Genomic DNA, 12,608 nt, shown 5'->3' with positions numbered 1-12,608 from the left:
TGCTCTTAATCACAAGGAGTGTCAAAGGGCTGCACAGACTACAGACTATTATGACACCATACGCTGATCTGAAACCTACATGAGGACAAGGAAAAACTCAAAAACCTCAAGTAAGGTCAAGCCATGTGTATTTGTGACGCCCTTAATCACAAAGAGTCTCAAAGGGCTGCACAGACCACAGACTATTACAAACTACAGACTATTATGACTCCACAACCTGATCTAAGACCTACATGAGGACAAGAAAAACTCAGTCAAGTCAAGTTTATTTGTGACACCCTTAATGATAAGGAGTCTCAAAGGGCTGTACAGACTGTTATTACACCATCCCCTGATCTAAGACCTACATGAAGGCAAGGAAAAACTCAAAAACTTCAAGTCAGGTCAAGCCATGTGTATTTGTGACGTCTTTAATCGCAAAGAGTCTCAAAGGGCTGCACAGTCTACAGACTATTATGACACCATACGCTGATCTGAAACCTACATGAGGACAAGGAAAAACTCAAAAACCTCAAGTAAGGTCAAGCCATGTGTATTTGTGACGCCCTTAATCACAAAGAGTCTCAAAGGGCTGCACAGACCACAGACTATTACAAACTACAGACTATTATGACTCCACAACCTGATCTAAGACCTACATGAGGACAAGAAAAACTCAGTCAAGTCAAGTTTATTTGTGACACCCTTAATGATAAGGAGTCTCAAAGGGCTGTACAGACTGTTATTACACCATCCCCTGATCTAAGACCTACATGAAGGCAAGGAAAAACTCAAAAACTTCAAGTCAGGTCAAGCCATGTGTATTTGTGACGTCTTTAATCGCAAAGAGTCTCAAAGGGCTGCACAGTCTACAGACTATTATGACACCATACGCTGATCTGAAACCTACATGAGGACAAGGAAAAACTCAAAAACCTCAAGTAAGGTCAAGCCATGTGTATTTGTGACGCCCTTAATCACAAAGAGTCTCAAAGGGCTGCCCAGACCACAGACTATTACAAACTACAGACTATTATGACTCCACAACCTGATCTAAGACCTACATGAGGGCAAGAAAAACTCAGTCAAGTCAAGTTTATTTGTGACACCCTTAATGATAAGGAGTCTCAAAGGGCTGTACAGACTGTTATTACACCATCCCCTGATCTAAGACCTACATGAAGGCAAGGAAAAACTCAAAAACTTCAAGTCAGGTCAAGCCATGTGTATTTGTGACGTCTTTAATCGCAAAGAGTCTCAAAGGGCGGTACAGACTACAGACTATTATTACACCATCCCCTGATCTGAAACCTACATCTTGCGTGGGTTTTTTATCAAGACACATGATTTTTAGATCTTGAGTAAACCCAGATCTGAACGATATGTGTGTAAATATTTTTGTGAGACGTCTCTCTCATTTAAGTGTTTGATAATATGCCAGGAAGTTCTTCACTCAACATTTTACCAATGGGGAATTCTACTTTCATTTTTTGGCACGATTTTGAAAAAAAAAAAAAACCTGATTGCGATTGTCCGGACCAGTATTTCAATTTTTTAATTTTCAATTTTTAAAGGAAAGGTGCATTTTCTGGTACTTAAGTACTTAACCAACAGTACACACATTCTACGGGATTGGAATATGCCGGTATTATTTAGTTTTATATTTAAAGACCTTGAAGAATCGCAACCCATGGCGTCATTTTTTTATCCCATTTATGCAGTCAAGGGTTATACAGACTGTTGAGAAGCAATTACGTGTCTGTATGGTGTCACCAGTCACCCCTGGACATCCATTATCTGCACCGCTTATCCTCAGTAGGGTTGCAGGGGTGCTGGAGCCCATCCCAGCTATCTTCGGGCAGTGGGCAGGGGACACCTAGAACTGGTTGCCAGCCAGCCGCAGGGCACACAGAGACAGACCACTCACTCATTCACACCGAGGGACAGTTACTCCTTCTCTCATTCACACCTAGGGACAGTTACTAACTCACTCATTCAAACCTGGGAACAGTTACTCACTCGCTCATTCAAACCTAGGGACAGTTACTCACTCGCTCATTCACACCTCGGGACAGTTACTCACTCACTCATTCAAACCTGGGAACAGTTACTCACTCGCTCATTCACACCTAGGGACAGTTACTCACTCACTCACTCATTAATTCAGTCACACTTAGGGAAAGTTACTCACTCGCTCATTCACACCTAGGACAGTTACTCACTCACTCACTCACTCACTCACTCACTCACTCATTCATTCATTCACACCCAAGGACAGTTACTCACTTGCTCATTCACATCTAGGGACAGTTACTCACTCGCTCATTCACGCCTAGGGACAGTTACTTACTCACTCACTCACTCACTCACTCACTCATTCATTCATTCACACCTAGGGACAGTTACTCGCTCGCTCATTCACACCTGGGGACAGTTACTCACTCACTCATTCATTCAGTCACACCTAGGGAAAGTTACTCACTCGCTCATTCACACCTAGGACAGTTACTCACTCACTCACTCACTCACTCACTCATTCATTCACACATAGGGACAGTTACTCACTTGCTTATTCACATCTAGGGACAGTTACTCACTCACTCACTCACTCATTCATTCATTCACACCTAGGGACAATTACTCGCTCGCTCATTCACACCTCGGCTCAATTTGGACTGGCCAATCAACCTAACATGCATGATTTTGGAATGTGGGAGGAAACCAGACGCGAAAATGAGCGAGTTACTCACTTGCTCATTTACACCTAGGACAGTTACTCACTCACTCACTCATTCATTCATTCACACCTAGGGACAGTTACTCACTTGCTTATTCACATCTAGGGACAGTTACTCACTCGCTCATTCACACCTAGAGACGATTACTCACTCACTCACTCACTTATTCATTCATTCACACCTAGGGACAATTACTCGCTCGCTCATTCACACCTTGGCTAAATTTGGATCGGCCAATCAACCTAACATGCATGTTTTTGGAATGTGGGAGGAACCAGACGCCCGGAGGAAACCCACCCAAGCACGGGGAGAACATGCAAACTCCACACAGGAGGTTCGATCTCATGACCTAAGAACTGTGCCGCATACATTCCCTTAAGATATGTATCAAAGAAAGAAAGAAAGAAAGAAAAAAGAAAGAATGAAAGAGAGAAAGAAAGAGAGAACGAAAGAAAGACAGAAAGAAAGACAAAAAGAAAGACGGAAAGTAAGACAGAGATAATTAGGAAGTAGGATTAGTTTTATCTTAATCAACCACAAAACAAAAAAATATTTTAACGAGAAAATCACAATGACCTAGCCATGGTCGTATGTTTTGAGAACAGGTCAGCAGGCAAGAAGGAGAGAAAGAAAGAAATAAAGAAATAAAGAAAGAAAGAAAGAAAGAAAGAAAGAAAGAAAGAAAGAAAGAAAGAAAGAAAGACAGACAGACCCACCGACAGACAGACAGAAAGACAGAAAGAAAGAAAGAAAGAAACAAAGAAACAAAGAAATAAACAAAGAAAGTAAGTGGGAGAGAGGGTAAAAGAGAGATAGAGAATAAAAAATCAAGAAAGCAAGGAAGAAAGAAAGAAAGACAGAAAGAAAGAAAAAGAAAAAGAGAGGAAGGGAGGCAGGGAGACAGAAAGAATGGTGTGAACAAGAGAAAAAAACAAAAGGGTCAAAGAGACACATGAAAAAGAAAGGGATAAAGAAAGGAGAAAGAAAGACAAAAAAGAAAGAAAAAGAGAAATAAAGAAAGAACAAAAGAAAGGAAAAAAGAAAGAAAACAAGAGAAATGGAGAGATAATTAGGAAGTAGGGTTATTTTTAAACTAGTCAACGGGCAAAAAAATAAAATCATTTTACTAGAAAATCAATGTGACCCAGCCTTGGTCAGGTCGGCGGGCACCTCACCTGTCCTTAAGGGGCACCCAGATGCCCACAGGCACCAGGTTGGAAAACCCTGGTCTACGGTAACCCTTAAAAAATGTATCAAATAATCATGTTTAGTTTTTTAGATGGTCATCAACTTTGACCTGGGACCAGTCAAGGATCCATGCTGTTTTCCAGCTAATGGGACCATGCTACACTGATCTGCAGAGATGTGGTCCCAAAATGAAAATCAGGCGAATTTTACAGGGGGATACACTCATGTTAAACAGCGCCCTCTTCTGGGGAGCTTTGTTAGATTTTCTGTCCATAAATTCTAAGAAAAAACAGAGGTGTCGTACGATCACACTATATGACATCGCAATGTCGATTGGATTTTGGTGAATCCAGGGGGGCGGTGACGTCACAGGATAACGTCATACGAGCCCATGCCAGATGCCGTTAATCGGGAAAGAAGAAGAAATCCAACGGCAGGGGGAAGCCACCGGCGAGCAGTGTCGCTTTTAGGCAGACCGGTTTAGAAACATGGCAATCATTTCAAGCATTCACGAGCACTTTTCAACCCTTTAAAACACAAGGTTAAAATTCAAGCATTCTCAAGGCTTTCAAGCACCCGTACGCACCCCAGAGACCAATCAGGGACTTAACCGAAACCACGCCGTCTCACGTTCTCTTTGGATTTCTTTCTCTCTCTCTCTTTTCTTCCCTTTCTCTCACTCTCTGTCTCTCTTTCACTCTTTGTGTCTCTTTCATCTCTTTCTCTCTCTGTCTTTTCACCTTCTGTTGCTCTCTCTTCCCTTTTTCCTCTCTTTATCTCTGTCTCTTGCTTTCCCCTTCTCCGTTTCTAGCCATCTTTATTTCTTTCCTCTTTCTCTCCTCTCTTCTCTCTTTTAATTACTCTTTGGAATTCTTTCTTTTCTAAGGTTCTTTTCTCTCACTTTCTGTCTCTTTCTCTTTCTCTTTGTCTTTTTACATTATTTTGCTCACTCTTCCTTTTCTCCCTCTTTTCTCTCTTTATCTCTCTTGCTTCTCCCTTCTCTGTTTCTACCCTTCTTTCTTTTTCTCCTTTCCCCTTTAATTTCTCTTTGGATTTTTCTTTCATTCTCTCTCTCTCTCTCTCTCTCTCTCTCTTCCTCCATTTTCTCTCACTATCAGTATCTCTCTCTTTCTCTCCCTGTGTCGTTTAATCTTCTTTTGCTCTCTCTTCCTTTTTTCCTTTCCTCTTTCTTTTCTCTATTTCTCTCTTTCTCTCTCTTGCTTTCCCCTTATCTCTTTCTCCCCTTCTCTCTTGCTCTCCTTCTCTCTTTCGATTTCCTTCTTTCTCTTTCTTTCTCCCCTCACTATTTCTCTTACCTCTTTTGTTTCTCACATTCTCTCTCTCTCTCTATTTCTCCCTTTATCTCTTTCTTTGTCCCACCCTCTCTCTTTTTCTCTCCCTCTCTTTCCTATATTTGTTTCTCTCTCTTTTTCTTTCTCTCTAATCTACAAGTCCGGCATCAAGCTAAAGGAATTCAAATTTAGCAAACTGGGATGGGCTCCAGCACCCCCGCGACCCTACTGAGAATAAACTTTGGTGTCAGAGATTGAAAGTTTTCAATAAAGTTTTCAATAAAATCGTATCCCCGCAAAGTAATCTTCCTTTTAACTGCTATACCTATTTTTTGATGACGTCCATTTTTCCTGTAGGGGGTATCCTGATTACGTAACGTAGGTTGTAAATTCGATTCAAGGAAATTTAGTTTGGATATATGTAAAAAGTGTTTGATATGTGGCCACTAGATGTCGCTGTATTGCATAGTGCAGGGGTCCTCAGCCTTTTTCAAGCGTCGAGCTACTTTTTGTTACTAATTAGCGTAAATGGCACCTAGTTTGATAGGAATTTCTAAAAGATATCGACTTAGCTAGGTGGCTGGCTAAATAGCTAAAAAGCTAGCTTGATAGTAGCTAGAAATGTACACAGGTAAAAAACTAAAAGGGAGCTAGATAGCAAGCTAAAAGAGTAAAAAGCCAATTAAAGAACCATCCAGGAAGTTAAAATAACAAAAACAAAAAAAGCTTGATAGCTAGCTAAAAAGGAGGCCAAAACCTAGCTTGATAACTAGCAAAAAATGAAAGATGAAATGTCACCTGGGTCGCATGCAAAAAAATGTAAAAAGCTAGCTTGAAAGCTTGCTAAATATCTAAAAATGTAGCTTGATAGTTAGCTAAAAGACTAAACAGGCAAAAAACTAAAAGGGAGCTAGATAGCTAAAAGAGTAAAAATCCAATTAAAAGCTAAAATAACAAAAACAAAAAAGCTAGATAGCTAGCTAGAAAGAAGGCTAAAACCTAAATTGATAACTAGCAAAAAAATAAAAGATAAAATGGTAGCTAAAAAACATTAAAAAAAAATGTAGCTTACTGAATAGCTAAAAAGGTAGCTTGACAGTTAGCTAGAACCTTAGAAAACTAAAAGATAGCTAGCTAAAAGAGTGAAAAGCCATCTAAATAGAAAGCTTAGCAATCTAGCTAGAAAGGGGGGGCAAAATTTAGCTTGATAACTAGCAAAATAGGCGAAATGTTAGCGAAATAGCATGCAGAAAATGTAAAAAGCAAGCTAGATAGCTTACCAAATAACTAAAAAGGTAGCTTTATAGTTAGCTAGTTAAAAAAACTAAAAGAGAGCTGGCTAAAAGAGTAAACAAATATCTAAATAGCTGAATAGAAAGCTAAAAACAAAGCTAGATAGCTAGCAAGAAAGAAGGTCAACATTTAGCTTACTAACTAGCAAAAAAAAAAGATGAAAAGAGTGTTTCCTTTCAAAGGAGACCAAACCCGATTTTTGAAGTTGGCTTTTTCTGTTTAGCAGTGCCTTTTGAGTTTATATTCTTTGAAAAGAACAATAGTCTCTTTGCATATTAGTTAGATTTTGGTGGGAAAAATACTCCCCAAAATAATTTCCAATTGTCCTCGAAGTGGTGGCCCTCACAGTCAACTTTCCTTTTTTATTCATAGTCGCCATGTCGGAAATGGGTTGGGTTAAAATTCTCACAGAAAGCCAGGGGAAAGGTGACCAAAGAGCTAGCGCCATCATCTGGTAAACCGGTGAATTTCTTATTTTCTGTACAAATTTATTTTACTTGGCGGTCAACATCACTGGCGTGCCACATATCATCAATTCCATTACAAAGGCTTCGTAAAATTGAATCACGTGTGGGACTGCGCTAAAAATACAGCGACACCTAGAGGTCACATATGACACAGTGTCCTTTAAGCAGATTTTCCCGAATCGAATGCGCAAATATTTTGGATTAGCGCACGCAGCACCGACCACTGGAGCCAAATCTAGGTCCAAGAAAGGACAATTAACCAAAGATACGAGTAGCCATTTTGCTTTGAACGCAAAAGCTCAAGGCCGACGCCGTTTCCCATCCGGCATTCCCGAGTAAAAGCCACCTCCCGAATATCTGGGATGATACGGAACGGCTGTGCGCTTTTCTCAATAAATGATCGGACTGTGGGCCAATGAGTGGGAGTTAACTGGAGGGGGTTTTAATTAAAGAGAGCGCTGCCTGCTCAAGGACCGGAGTTATTTTGTTTCCTTAATTCACTCGGACAGACGTTTTACAGGATGATTTTTTTCGATGACGAGAAAATTCATTCATATCCATCCATGTTTTTAGGTTAATCCATTCAATATTAATGTTTGTCATTAACATAATTATCATTGGAATATAAAATGTGACTAATTTTAATAGTTTTGAAGCATTAAATATATCGTTGATATACGAATTGAACAGCTTAGGACCTAGGACGTAACCCTGTGGTTCTCCACAACAGGATCCAGATGTTAACTCTCCCATTTATCATGTACAGTAGAGTGTGTATGACGCACACTGTTCTTCTGTGTGTACATGTTTTACAGTTTGACATGTACAAGTGTATAACAGTGTGTGTGTATGAGAGTATAGTAATGAGTGTGAGAGAGTATAGTAGTGTGTATATGAAGGTATAGTGGTGTGTGTGAAAGACTATATTAGTGTGTGTTTGATGCAAACTGTTCGTCTCTTTGTACATGATGTACAGTTTGACGTCAAACTGGAGTTGTTCCCAGTATAGCAGTATGTGTGAGAGTGTATAGTATTGTGTATATGAGAGTATAGTCATATGTGTGAGAGTATAACAGTGTTTATATGAGAGTATAGTAGTTTGTGTATGAGAGTATAGTAGTTTGTGTATGACAGTATAGTAATACGTTTGAGAGAGTATAGTCATGTGTATGAAAGTATAGTCATATGTGTGAGAGAGTATAGTAGTGTGTATATGAAGGTATAGTGGTGTGTGTGAGAGACTATAGTAGTGCGTGTTTGATGCACACTGTTGTGTCTCTGTACATGTTGCAAAGTTTGACGTCAAACTGGAGTTGTTCCCAGTATAGTAGTATGTGTGAGAGTGTATAGTATTGTGTGAATGAGAGTATAGTCATATGTGTGAGAGTATAACCGTGTGTATATGAGAGTATAGTAGTTTGTTTATTAGAGTATAGTAATAAGTTTGAGAGAGTATAGTCATGTGTATGAAAGTATAGCAATATGTGTGAGAGAGTATAGTACTGTGTATGTGAAGGTATACTGGTGTGTGTGTGAGAGATTATTGTAGTGTGTGTTTGATGCAAACTGTGTCTCTGTGTACATGCTGTACAGTTTGACGTCAGATTGGAGTTGTTCCCAGTATAGTAGTATGTGTGAGAGTGTATAGTTTTGTGTGTATGAGACTATAGTCATATGATGAGAAAGTATAGTAGTGTATGTATGAGGGTATAATAATGTGTGAGAGAGTATAGTAGTGTGGATATGAGGTATAGTAATATATGTAAGAGAACTTTGTAGTGGATGACAGGCATAGAGAAGTATATTATTATTATTATTATTATTGCTCTCACATGTAAAATCATACTCTCAAACATGCACAACTATACTCTCACACACAGTCAAACACTTTCACAAATTCTATTATACTCTCTCATATATATACCATTATACTCCAATACACACTACTATACTCTCTCACACATACTACTATACTCTCATACAAACAACACTATACTCTTTCACACATATGTTGATAAGACACACCGATCTTTGGGACAGCATGTATTATATGATCACAAGTTAGATTTTTTTAATCAGCTTTCATTTCAATTTGATGACATGGTCCATGAATAAACAAATGAACCATTAAATTTATGTATTTTTACTTATTATTTTAATCAATATTTAATGTTTGAAGGTTTTTTGAAGAACTAGGAAGTTTTAATTGATACACACTGTCCCTTCAATGAAAAATAAAATAACACTGTAGACGCCTGCATGTTTATTTATCGCTGATAGTCTAAAAAAACGAATCTCCTTTTTCGTCACTTATAATTTGATATGAGATAAATTGCCTACAATCTGTTTACGTTTCCTCATGTATTGCCGAAGTATCAGATTGCCGATTGAGCTACCAAAACAAATAGCAAATCAATATTTATTTTTACCTTCTGCCCATTTTTTTTAAACCACTGCAAATCCACTTCTGGAACAACCCAAAAAAATATCTTATTAATATCTTATTATGAATATCTTATTGTAGATGTATTTTTTAGTTATACGGAATATTTCCTGAGTCCGATTTTGCAGTATTTCTGTCGTATTTTGTAGTACTACTGTCATTAAGTTTTCAGTATATTAGTAATATTTCTCCATTTGTATTTTTTTAGTAGTATAGTAATAGTAGTAGTTCTGTATTATATTTGTAGAGCTTTTGTAGTATTTTTGTGGTATTACTGTAGATGTATTTTTTAGTTATATGCAATATTTCTGGAGTCAGATTTTGTAGTATTTCTGTCGTATTTTTGTAGTATATCTGTAGTATTTTTGTCGTATTACCGTAGATGTACTTTTTAGTTATATGCAATATTTCCGGAGTCAGATTTTGTAGTATTTCTGTCGTATTTTTGTAGCATTTCTGTAGTATTTCTCCAGTAGTATTTTTTTGAGCATTTCCATAGCAGTATTTCTGTATTATATTTGTAGAATGTTTTTGTATATCTGTAGTATTTTTGTGGTATTACTGTAGATGTATTTTTTTAGTTATATGCAATATTTCCGGAGTCAGTTTTTGTAGTATTTCTGTAGTATTTTTGTGGTATTATTGTAAATGTATTTTTTAGTTATATAAAAAATTTCCGGAGTCAGATTTTGTTGTATTTCTGTCGTATTTTTGTAGTATTTCTGTATTATTTCTGCAGTAGTATTTTTTAGCATTTCCATAGTAGTATTTCTGTCCTATATTTTTAGAATCTTTGTAGTATATCTGTAGTATTTTTGTGGTATTACTGTAATTGTATTTTTTAGTTATATGGAATATTTCCTGGGTCAGATTTTGTAGTATTTCTGTCGTATTTTAGTAGTATTACTGTCATTTTGTTTTCAGTATATTAGTAGTATTTCTCCAGTAGTATTTTTTAGCAGTTCCATAGTAGTATTTCAGTATTATATTTGTCGATTTTTTTGTAGTATAACTGTAGTATTTTTGTGGTATTACTGTAAATGCATTTTTTAGTTATATGTAACACTTTCAGAGACAGATTCTGTAGTATTTCTGTCGTATTACTGTCATTTTGTTTTAAGTAGATTAGTAGTATTTCTGCAGTAGTATTTCTTTTTAGCATTTTCATAGTAGTATTTCTGTTTTATATGTGTAGAATTGTTGTAGTATATCTGTAGTATTTTTGTGCCGTAAAACATTTTTTAGTTTTTGTTCAAAACCAGGAACATATCAGCTCGTTGCTCTCTGCAGTTTGAGCTTTATCGTGTGTTCATGTCAATTGGTGGTGTTGCCGCAGTAGCCGACCACTTTGCCACAAAAAATGACACTTGGCCTTGTGATTTTCTGTAGTTGTTGGTGGGGGGGGGGGGGTAGTCCATACTGTGCTGCCTGTGCTTCCTGTTTGCCTCACTCATTTTTTACTTAAGATTAAGCGCATCAATTTTGCCCTTTCTTTTGACTGAAAGGCTGGATGCAACAGAATGGCAGCGCTATCTTCATAGAGAAGCGGTCCTTTGAGGGACTCGGTGGAGGAGAGACCAAGACAACAGTATCGATCTGATACAAACACTTGATTAGTACCGATAATATTGATATTTAGATCAATCCGCCCGGAATGACAAAAAAATAGATCTGAATTTGAATCTTTCTCATTTAAGAAGGCTTCTTTTGTTGTGGCTCCATGTATTTTGTGAAAAGGTATTTTACTTCCTAAGATTATAGCACATAAATATGAAGGATAAATGAATATTAAGAATTCAAAAGTAAATTGTTGCCACTCTATAAATGGATTTACATTTACTGTTTACTGTCGAGCGACTGTTGTCCGTCACCTGTTGAACTGTCTATCGAGTGGCGTTCAAGTGTAATGGGATTACAGAGCCACGCACGCAGCGGGCCTTCCACTTGTTGCTTGAGAAGAAAATCTTTAACAAGCGCCAGCTTGAATGCAAAGTGCCCGGACGGGAAACATTAATAAAGGGTTTTAGAAATTGAATCAAAAAGAAGTGGACTTACTCAAAGTTGTCGTAGTTGGGCGAGTCACGAGGCGACGTCCTCTCACACTAACGCGCGCGACAGGAGTGGCCAAAAATGCGAGCGCTCTCAAACATAGCGTTCGAAAACAGAGAGCACTGAATCCAGCTCCCAACTGAGGCGCTGTCAAGATCGTCATACTCCGTTACATAAGATCCGGTTGCTCCCTCCAAAATAAACGAGTGTAAATAATAAAACGAGCTACATATCGCCCACTCCCCACGTTGCTGATTCTTTTAGGATAATTTATATCTTTTATTTCAAGTGATCTAGTGCAGGGCTCTCAAAGACGAAGTAGAAGAAAGAGAAAGAAAGAAAGACAGAAAGTCAGAAAGACAGAAAGACAGAAAGATAGAAAGACAGACAGAAATAAATAAATAAAGAAAGAAAGTAAGAGAGAAGGAAAGAAGGAAAGAAGGAAAGAAAGGAGGAAACAGAGAGAGATAGAGAGAGAGAAAGAGAGAGAGAGAGAGAAGGAACAAAAGAAAGACAGGACAGAAGAAAGAAATAGATAAAGAAGAGAAAGACAGAGAAAGAGAGAAAGAGAGAAAGAGAGAGAGAGAGAGAGATGTTACAAAAGAAAGAAATGATGAAGGACAGAGAGAGAGGAAAAGAGAGAATGAGCAAAAGAATAACAGGACAAAAGAAAGAAATGGATAAAGATAGATAGATAGATAGATAGATAGATAGATAGATAGATAGATAGATAGATAGATAGATAGATAGATAGATAGATAGATAGATAGATAGATAGATAGATAGATAGATAGATAGATAGACAGACAGACACTCATTTCTTACAAATATCTGGATTTCTTTCACAGAGCCATGACACAAAACGAGAAGCGTAATTTTCGAGGTAGAGCAAATGCATCGTTTCGAGCGGCCTAAGTAAAATTCATGATGTGTGTTCAAATGAGCATTTTCATCCTCGTCATTTTGCAGCCGAACGCGAAGAGCGCCACCACCTCGCCTGCCAAGATAATCTTTCCAAATGACCATGCGACTCATTTCTCGCCACTCACAAGCCAATTTGGGGTGATTACGTTTTGTGGCCGCGCAAACTACCCGCTGCTTCGGATCTGGCGCGGGAGGGTAATGGGCGTCTTCGCGTCTTTGCGTCGGGACTCCGAGC

The 12,608-nt window shown here is 38.0% G+C and overlaps 1 protein-coding gene across 1 annotated transcript in view; it reads right to left on the bottom strand.

Moving 5' to 3' along the window:
* The window catches only part of esr2a (estrogen receptor 2a), a 55,653-nt gene extending 44,057 nt beyond the window's left edge, over positions 1 to 11,596 (bottom strand). The window contains exon 1 of the mRNA XM_088324608.1: positions 11,456 to 11,596. The gene's annotated coding sequence lies outside the window, so the exon portion shown is untranslated. The remainder of the gene's footprint in view (positions 1 to 11,455) is intronic.
* Between the last annotated feature and the right edge of the window lie 1,012 nt (positions 11,597 to 12,608).

Source organism: Urocampus carinirostris, chromosome 20 (assembly GCF_059441175.1).
Source record: "Urocampus carinirostris isolate Australia breed hairy pipefish chromosome 20, RoL_Ucar_1.0, whole genome shotgun sequence".
NCBI classification, from domain to species: domain Eukaryota; kingdom Metazoa; phylum Chordata; class Actinopteri; order Syngnathiformes; family Syngnathidae; genus Urocampus; species Urocampus carinirostris.
The sequence above is the reverse complement of the archived record's forward strand: the minus strand, read 5'-3'. Positions and strand labels throughout refer to the sequence as shown.